The sequence below is a fragment of the Octopus bimaculoides genome, chromosome 16, assembly GCF_001194135.2.
Source record: "Octopus bimaculoides isolate UCB-OBI-ISO-001 chromosome 16, ASM119413v2, whole genome shotgun sequence".
Taxonomy (NCBI): Eukaryota; Metazoa; Mollusca; class Cephalopoda; order Octopoda; family Octopodidae; genus Octopus; species Octopus bimaculoides.
In genome coordinates, this window is record NC_068996.1 from 33,863,485 (window position 1) to 33,874,086 (window position 10,602).

Below are 10,602 nucleotides of genomic sequence, written 5' to 3' on the forward strand. Positions count from 1 at the left end.
GAATGTGAAACCTAAAAACAGAAACAATTCCTATCATAGTAGGTGCCTTACTGAATTGCTTTGTTCTATTCTCATATCTTTCGATTTTTGCCTTGATTGCTACTACTCTTTGTTTCAATTCTTCCAATATCACATCATACCCTTTATCTCTCATTCTATATGTTCTTTCCAGTCTTATTTTTATGCATTAGTTCTGCAATTCCCCTCTTTTCAATCTAGAGGGGAATTGCAGAACTAATGCATAAAAATAAGACTGGAAAGAACATATAGAATGAGAGATAAAGGGTATGATGTGATATTGGAAGAATTGAAACAAAGAGTAGTAGCAATCAAGGCTTAACTCGAAAGATATGACAATAGAACAAAGCAATTCAGTCAGAACAGATTGTTTGAAGCAAGTCAAAAAAAAATCTGTTTCAGGAACCAGATTGGCAATTACACGTATCAATGATATCAGATGCCGACGAAAGCAGGGCATTCTGGGAAGGAATCTGGGATCAACATGTAAAGCATAATGATGAAGTGGGGTGGCTGCATGAAATCCAAGTTAGGTGAAGAAATATAGAAGACCAAGGCAACAGAAAAATAACTACAGAAATGGTAAAAAAGCAGTTAAGAAAACTCTTAACTTGGAAGAGCCCAGGACCACATGGGAGGTATCCATGAAAGGTAGTGCAACAGGTGTGTGCTTGCAGGAATACGTAGTACCCAGCTGAATGAAAAGGGAAAGACATTGTTATGTGCTAAGGATCCTGAAAGGGTAATATTGCAAACAACTTCCGCTAATGTGGAAACTATTGTCTGGTGCTCTGGCCGGTGAACTGTATAGATACTTAGAAAAAAGTGAGCTGCGACCTATTGAACAGAAAGGGTGCTGAAATAGAAGCCAGGAAACGAAAGATCAGCTATTATTTGATAATCTAATTACCAGAAACTGCAAGAGAAAACACACAAACCTGAGCATGGCACGGATTGAGTATCGTAAAGCGTACGATATGATACTATACACTTGGATAATAAGAACCATAAACCCACAAGTCTCACAATGCTTGAACACTGGACGAATGCGTGCAGGACGGTTTCATCACCCCTCGGACAAGCCTGGCTGACGGAACTTTCATGTCTGTTAAATGTATCTCGAACTGGCAATGCTCTCAGGTAGCACTGCCAGGCCATGTATTTATGGAAGTTGTCCATGAGCCTTGGACTGAAAGTTCTCCGGTAAAGATTGGCAAGCTGATTATCCCCAAGGACGCCGTCGCTTTTAACCTTCACTAACTATATTGCCCGACTATATTGCCCGACTTGTTGAGGAATTAGAGCACTTGAAGACGTTCCAATTTCCCTCTCGGTCTTCGCTTGACCCAGGACTGCAGTTCCGTCCAAATACTCCCTCTCAGTCTTCGCAGACCCAGGAACGGAGACCTGGGGAAAAATGTCTAGGAAACGGCGACTACACTCATTCACCGTCAAGGAAGAGTTGGAGATGTCGTAGTCTCACCTCATGTCTGTGCATCATCAGCCGCGGCATGCCCAGTCCTCCACGCAGCGGGTGTTGGCAGCAAATGAACCGCCTGACCAGCGGAATCTGTCCTTTTCACAGAAAGCGAAAGAGTAAGCGAAGACCGTAGACCAGTACAAGGCACGACTGCCAAGCAGTAGTAAATGACGGATGCGATGTACATGGTCACCTCCTCTGCCCGACCTTTCAGGGATAGCTCCATCTCCATTTCTGGGTGAGATAGGCTGCCTTGCTCGTTACCTTATCTCAGTTTTGTCCACCTGGAGGTCCGGACCAAATGAGACCCAGAGCAATTTAACCGGTCTCTCTGTCCAGCACCCAACGACGCTATTTGAACAGCATGGTTCAGCCTGTCCCGGTGCCGAGCTGCAAGTCCACTGACTTTTCCTGGTTAATGTTTGCTCCACTCATCGCCTCCTCGTATTCCTCGAGAGTGGCTCTGATCATCTCAATGTATCTGATGCTCGACATACTATGGTGACGTCACATATGCTGACACGGTTCTCCCACAACCTAGTTCGCGCGGAACGCCCATCTGTCTCCAATTTGTGTAGTAATTACCCAAGAGTCAATACATAAGGAAGAGACGAAGAGGCATCTTCGGCGGACCGAACGCATGATATTGAACAGTTCCGAAAGGTAAATATTCACTCCAACCACAGAGCAGATGTTGCTGTGCATTGCAGTTATCCAGCCCCTGAAATCAGGACCGAAGATGGCTGCTTTGAGGACTGTCAACAGGTAAAGATAGTCAACCTTTAGATTAGGACCACACTTATGCTAAGTTCCTTAGCCACCTCTCCGTGATGTATCGGTGATGGATTTGTTTGCATGGCACCTGTCTACGTCTTCCCCACTAGACCGCCGACTACAACCGTCAACTTCTTTGCTAAAACTGTGGCTAAATTCTTAAAATTTGCATTTAGCAGGGTTATGGGCCTAAAATTATCGATATGGTACTCGTTGTTCGAGTCCTTTCTCAGCAGCACCACTCACAGAACGTCAAATTCTCGCACCTTTCGTCCCCTTGTGTCTAAGAACTCGCACCCTAGCTCTGTCAGCGTAGCCTTCGTGCTTTGCGTTGAAGAATTGGTCGAGAGCTAATCCCGCCGCTAGCACCTCAGTTGCGCTGCTTTTCGTAAAAAGCCTCTTCTAGTTTTGTAACTAGCTAACCCTCTGACCTTGTTTTCTCTATCGCTAAACCTTGTTGATCCTACTCTAATTTCCCTTTTCAGAGCAAACTACTATTTGTTGATGACGATTACTCCCGACAATTTCCACTTAACTAATTCATTAAACAAGACTCTGTAGGCCCTGCGCACCGGAAAGGTCGCGTTCAGCTTCCACTAACCAGGAGCCTGTCTATGAAACCTAAGTCAACCGTACATATGACAAATTTGCAGTCTGTGTAGCCGACGACTTTAAAAAGTGAACTTACGTAGTGGTATCAAAGAGTTCCCAGACTAGTCATGCTTAATAAAAAAAAAAGTAACTTATTTACCTAATGTTTAGCATCATCTCCTTCGAAATAGTCACCTTTCTCAGAAATACACCGGCACCCAGCGTTCCTGCCACTTTTGGAATCCTGCCACTTTTGGAATCCTGCCAGGAAGTCGTTTTCCGTAAGCGATTCGCTCTTAATCTCGACAACGGTGTTAAAACAACCTTTGAGCTGCATTTTCATCTTGGGGAAGAGAAGGAAGTCTGAATGTGCTAAATCTGGTGGTGAATCTGGGCGTTTGCGGAAGAGGTACCATGTTGTTTTTGGCGAGAAATTCACAAGTGAGGAAAGCGAGAGCTCGGTGACAGGCTGCATTGTTGTCCTAAAGAATTCTGACGTTAGGATTGCCTGCACGGACCCACAGGACAGACAAACAACATCAACAATGTCATTGATTTCTGCCGACGATCCTCATGCACAAGCTGATGAATTTTCTCCACATTTTCGGGGCTGACGCTCGTGGCAGGTCTTCCAGATTGCTCATCATCTTCCAGGGACGTTCCTCGCTTTTGAAACACCTGTGTCTCTCAAAACATTGCGTACGACTCATTGCCTCGTTGACGTACGCTTACCGAAGCATGCTCAATGTTTCTGTAGCAGATTTCCTAAGTTTAACGCAAAATTTCACGCTGGCTTTTTGTTCCAACTTCCTGTCCATAAAAAAAAATTGCAGACTATAATATACATGTGATCACTTAAATAAAAAATTCACAACTTGCGAATTAAACACAGCGATGTCATTCGGCACATTGATACTACCTCGTATACTATCCTTTTTTACTGGCCTACAGAATATCCTTTCTAGACACAACTTAGATGACCCGATGCGGTTCGTCCTTGTCCACACTGGTAGATTCAGGAAATGTCTGATCAGATTTGCAGGCCTTTTATACCGTCCTCCCCTATCTGCTAACCCCAACCGTGCGCCTAAGACACTGTTCCAGTGTTCCCCTTACACTAATGAGCGAGATGTTCCCAGTGTTTTTTAAGCCACAGGAGAGGCATAGACAACCGTTTGTCTGAAAGCATAGCCTTCACTGCTGGTTACGTCCAATATCACTAACTTACCTTCTGGGTCCAGGAAGATGGTCTGTATCACGAGATTCAAGCCTTTCCGAAACAACACAATGGTTTTGCTCCATATCCCGGGCGGCTTATAGATGCGTACACTTCGTAGTCGCCGAAAATGGGTGCGAAAACTCGTGCCTCTGAAATTCTGGTCTCGCTGATGGCTACCACATCTATGTTCAGTGGTTTGAGGTCATTCAAAAGGTGGCCCTGCTTCCAGGAAGACCATGTGCATTTATGAAGTAGTTGTATGCTGTAAACTTAATGTGACAGTCCCCTGAAGGGAATAATACTACTGTTGGTTAAACCTAGGAAGCTGCACCGCTTCCTGTCAACCTTGACACATTTGTGTCCTTATGTTTACAAGGGGGAGACAAGTACCTTCACCCAGCTAAGCCTGAATCCAGAAACATGTTTCTGAGTCTTTGCTCGTCATCAGTCTGGAGTAGCATGACCTGCTAGTCGAAGATGCCTGTTAAGCTCTTGCAAACATATAATAATTCTAGTGAAATACATTCACTGATTTCAAGTTTAGAAATAATACATTTCTAAATCTCTCCTTGTAAACATAAGGACACAGGAAATGTGTCAAGGCCGATAGGAAGCGGTGCAGCTTCCTATGTCTAACCAGCAGTAGTATTATTCCCTTCAGGGGACTGTCACATTAAGCTGACAGCATACAACTACTTGATCGTATCACTACTGTATAAATCTCTCTGAGAGATTTAGAAATGTATTATTTCTAAACATGTGCATTTATGTTGCCTATTCTGAATAAGCCAGGTTGACTAAAGAGTGGGAAAAAGTGGGGAAGACCTTAGGTTTTTGGAGGGAAGATTGTTGCACCATTCTTCTGTCCAGTTGTGGATTCTTTCACGGGAATGTCTGGGTATATTCTCTTTGATAGTGTCCCTCGGTAGACCCAATTGCTTCGAGGAATTTCCTTTTTTAAACATTGTGTGTGTTTTGGTCTATGGGAATAAATTTTATGTTCGTGGATGGTGTTATATTATCTATTTCCGATTTACTGGTGTTGTTTGTATGTAGTGGACTAAATTTTTGTTGTTAATGTTTATTGCTATGTAGTGTGTGGAGTTTATGTCTTGTATTTTCTGCTGTTGCTGGTGCTGACGAGGATTTGGATGTATTTGGGATGTTGTCTGTTGTGAGTTTGTAGGTATTCTTGCTGGTGGTGATCATAATGATGGGCTGTGGAGATTGGTGTTGGTGTTGTATGTTTTATGTTTGAGATGTGTTTTTTGTGTTGTCTTTTTGTGAGCGAATTGTCTACTTTTTTCTTTTTATTCACAATTTTGCACTCACCATTGCTATTACACTCCATGTTTGTATGTGCCAGGCCGGGGAGGGGCATTCCTCTATCTGTGGAGTTGTTACATATGTTTGAGTTGATTGTGGTGTGGTAGATGGTGGTGCAGCTCCAACTACTGTTGATACAGCAGCTGCTTTTGTTGACTTTGGTACGGTTTTTGGTGGTATTGTGAGCGCTGATGGTTCCAGTGTGGGTTGTGACATAGGCAAAAGATGGAGGGACTTTATGTGTTTGGTGGTTTGCTAAGGACAGAACGCCTTCAGGTGCGTTTTTGCATCACATTGCCCTCTATGGTCACGGGGAGTTGGGTGCCGTCCACATATTCTGTTATGTCTGGAATAGCTCCAACGTTATTTTTGTTCGTTTGAAGTTCCATTCCAGACCCCGACCAGTTTTCAATCCTTATTTTCCTTACTTCAAGTATTTGTGTGGTCTCCTCAACGTCCATGAGGACAGCTGCCACTTGTCATGGAATAGTTGCTGTGGGCGGTACTTGGAATACTTTACTTTTGCTAATCTTTGGCCACAATATGTTGACATCAAAGTGAACTTTTTGCTCTTGAGTGGTGTGAGGGAGTGTCGTCTTGCTTTCTCTGACGTATTAAAGTCCACCGTCTCAAATCTCCAGCTTCGGGCGATATGGGTTTTGCGTTCCCTTACGCAACACTAAACCTTTTGGATCTGAAACTCTATGGTTCGATCCACCAGGAGTGAATTCATTCCAATTGTATGGTATATTGCTATGCAACATCACGCGTTTTCCAGCGCGTGAGTGGGAGGTTGACTCTGTAGTACCTCCTTTTAAACATGTGTTTGATCTCTCTTAATTTGTTTTCATTTACTGAATTCCCCCCCCCTTGTTATTGGTTACACTCGCGAAGGAAACAACTGATTTTGGAGGATTCTTGTGTTGTGTTGGGAGGGGTCACACATAGGTCTCCATTTATTTTGTTGTTGCTGCTGCTATTGTTGTTGTTGAGATTGTTGTTTTTGTCATGTGTGTTGTCCTTGTTGTCTATGCTTTTGTTGTTTTCTTCTGTTATATTTGTTGCAGTGTTGGTGTTGGTTGGGAAGGAGGCAGTCGATGCTATCGCTGATATTTGTTGTTGATCTCTTTGGTTGCTTTTTTGATGATGATAGTGGTGCTGAAACCCAGTATATCCATCATGACTACCCATCTGATTAGGATACATCAGGCACATGCATCACAACTATATGAGCGCGATATGGTGATATCAAGAAACCCAGCGCATGACCTTGCAGGTGGGGTCCAGTTAGAATTTTTCTTCACGTCGAGTAGCCCATCCCTCTCAAATGGTCCCTGAATAAGGGTTGTTCAAGGATATTGAACGAAACACCCATGTTTCCAGAGGTGAATTATTCAAACTCCAAAGAATTCCTCTCAACACATGGCTATGATGCTCTTCCATTACTTCCGCTCGTGATCAGAGATGCACATATCGTCAGCCACCAAAGGATATGCTCGACTGGTTAAGATCAAACAACTGACAAGCAAATCTGTGGTATTGAGCAGAATATTTACTGTAGCCCAAACCAAGACAGAAAATGTACATTATAACACTTCTAATGAGTTAAGATCAGAAGCCATGGGACCCAGTGCCTGGTACTGCATATTATCATTATTATTATTCCTTCGTAACACAGTGTAGGTAAAAATGCACCGGAGTCTTTAGTCATATATCAAGTCACAACAAGGACCTCGTGCAGATAACACTTTCCTTAAGATGTGCGCTGTGCCCAATAAGGCTGCTTTTTGCAAGACATCAATCTTGCATGGGATTTCTTGTTGCCTTAAGAAGTCTTGAAGTTTCAATGGGATTGAACCCAACGCTCCGATCACCACTGGTATCACTTTTATATTACCCTCTCGCATTCCATACAGTCTTACCATTTCCACTTTCAATTCGTAGTACTTGGTGATTTTTTCAACTTCTTCTCTCACAACGTTCATGTCATTTGGTATGGTTACATCAATGATCTGACAGTATCTCTCTTATTCAATATGACAATATCCAGCCGACAGTGTTCGATTACACGAACCGTCAGAAAATCATATCCCAGAGTATTGTTACTTTTCCATCCTCCTGTATACCTTTACTTGGCACATGCTTATACAAGTTATCTGTTACTTCATATTGCTATTTATAGTATAAGAGCCAATGAAGATACACGCACATTTTATCGTGGCGGCACTTGTATTCTTTTTGTGCAAGGCTCTCACATACACTTGCCAAGTAGATCACATTTTCCACACACTTTCCACAGAGTCAGTATTTCTGGGTGTCAGAAGTTTTATAGATGTTATACTTCACTGAATTGGTAGCGAGAGCCTGGTCTTATGCAGCAATGATCAGGTTTTCGGTGGTACGCTGCAAATCACCTCGCTCAAGCCATGCCGACGATGTTGTATTATCCTTAACGTCCTGTGTATTCCTCTCAAACTGTCCATGCATCCTTAGCTCTTTAGTTAAACTCTTCCTTTCCCATCACTTCATCTGCATTTACACCCATATCTTTTGCAGCAGGTCTTCATCACTATTTATCAAATACTCAGCAAGCATTCTCCTTTCACTTCTTATACAATAGTCTATACTAATAAGTCCTCTTCAACTATTCTTTCTTTTCATATACAGTCTGTTTACGTTTACTTTGGGGTGTAGCGCCCCATATAGCATCATTAATTTTCTTGTCCTATTCAGTGTTGATATTTCCTCCTTAGTCCATTTGAGGATAGACGCACTATATCTGACCATCGCAACTGCCCGGTAATCAAATTTTTGGCATTTAGGTTGGATTTCAACATCATCTTCACCCTTTTTTGATACGCCTCGCTATCTTTGACTTTCATTTCACTATGTAGAACGTCATCCAGCACCAAAATCCCTAAATATCTATACCCACTACCGTCGGGTTCACCTATGGTCTTACCCATGGTAACTGTAATCCTCTAGAGGCTGCTTTCTTCCCTCTTTTCATATTAGGTACTGAGATTTGGTAATCTCAAATTCCATACCGATGTCCCTACCACACTTCTGGACTGTTTTGGTTAAGGAATCTATCTGTTTTTAAAGTTCCTTCGTGGTAGAGTCGGTATCTAATTTAATGGAAGCTGTTTGTCTGAGCTTGCCTCTTACAAAAGTTGCTTTAACACGCTTATCGAGGCCAAAATCCATCCCGATGTCATTGCTGAACTCTTTAACAGTTGTTAGCAGCCCTACTTGGTCATTTCTAGCAAACAGCTTCAGACCGTCCATATAAAACTTGCTTTTTTGGTGTTTGGTGTTTGGTGGTTTGCTAAGGACAGAACGCCTTCAGGTGCGTTTTTGCATCACATTGCCCTCTATGGTCACGGGGAGTTGGGTGCCGTCCACATATTCTGTTATGTCTGGTGTTATTGAGTTCGTTTGAGAGTGGGATCTGCGCCGTGCAAAGGAGTAATGGGTAGAGGAAGTCACCTTGAAATATGCCTCGTTTGATGTTGATGTTGTTAGATTGGCTCATCTCATTACTATAGTTTAGAAAGAGACGTGTGTTCCACTCAGCCATGCTACCTTGTAAGAATTTGGAGATGACAGGAGAGATCTTATATATTTCAAGGCTTTGAGTAGCCAGTTATGTGGGACACTATCAAGCGCTTTCCTGTAGTCTGTCCATGCCATACTCAGGTACCTCATTTTGCTCCGGCAATTCTCTACAATCATTTTATTTATGAGTTATTGATCTTTGCACCCATAAGAATTTCTTTTACAAACTTTTGGGCTTGTGGAAGGATAGAGTTCTATTCAAGGAAAGCGTATATTCTTTCAGTTATTATGGTATTGAGACATGTTATTAGTCGGTAATTTCAGCGACAACTAACTTTTTATTCTTAATGATGTCTCTACGTACATTACTTAATTTATTTGCATCTATATGTCTGTGTACTTCGTTGCTTGCTAAGTTTCTCCATGAAATGCATGTTTGTACAATGAGGTTACTGTTTGGGTTCAGTTGGGCTATATAGAAAGCTTTCAACACCTTTCTACAATCCTCTTTAGTCCATATTATACGTTTTGCTTTAAGTTGTGTTTTTGGTGGTGTCACTACAGGTCTAGGGTTATGGTTATCCTGAATCTGGTTATCTGGTAGATAAGTTTTTTTTTTTTTTTGAGAGTTTGTTCCAGCAGCAGACTTTTAGACCCCAGGCTTCTTCCCCACTGGGTAACGCGGTCCGGGCGATGACAGATTCGGCATGAGTTTTGGCTTGCCATTAAAGCACTGACAGTGACATTAGTAGACGAGTCTCCTCAGGTTTGACATGACAACATTTCCTTGTTCTTCGAATGGATATATTTATCATATCGTAGGTTAATAGATCGAAAATCGCCTATATTTATTTTGGTCACTGTTTCCGGGCATAACAGTTTAGCGATGTTTTAAACTAAGTGCCTAATTTGCTTCTTTTTATATTCATTTGTTTGAAGTCACTTGACTTGTCTTTTTTGCATGTACGTGTGGATGCGTGTGCTGTGTAGGCATTACTATTACCATCATCATCATCATCATCATCATTATTATTATTATTATTATTATTATTATTATTATTATTATTATTATTATTATTATTATTATATATAAAGGATTGAGGTAACTCCTCCAGAAGATATAGAATCAGCATTAAAAGAAGAATGCCATTGTCATCTAGTGAACGATATTTCGACATTTTGTGTGACTTCAACAGGTTCAAAAAATAATTTTGTCAATTTATTTCATTTTGGTTAATATACAAAGGATTAAGGTAACTCCTCCAGAAGATATAGAGTTAAAATTAAAAGAAGAATGCCATTGTCATCTAGTGAACGACATTTCGATATTTTGCGTGTCTTCAACAGGTTTCAAATATAATTTTGTCAATTTATTTCATTTTGGTTAATATATAAAGGATTGAGGTAACTCCTCCAGAAGATATAGAGTCAAAATTAAAAGAAGAATGCCATTGTCATCTAGTGAACGGTATTTCGACATTTTGTGTGACTTCAACAGTTTCAAAAAATAATTTTGTCAATTTATTTCATTTTGGTTAATATATAAAGGATTGAGTTGACTCCTCCAGAAGATATAGAGTCAAAATTAAAAGAAGAATGCCATTGTCATCTAGTGAACGATATTTCGACATTTTGC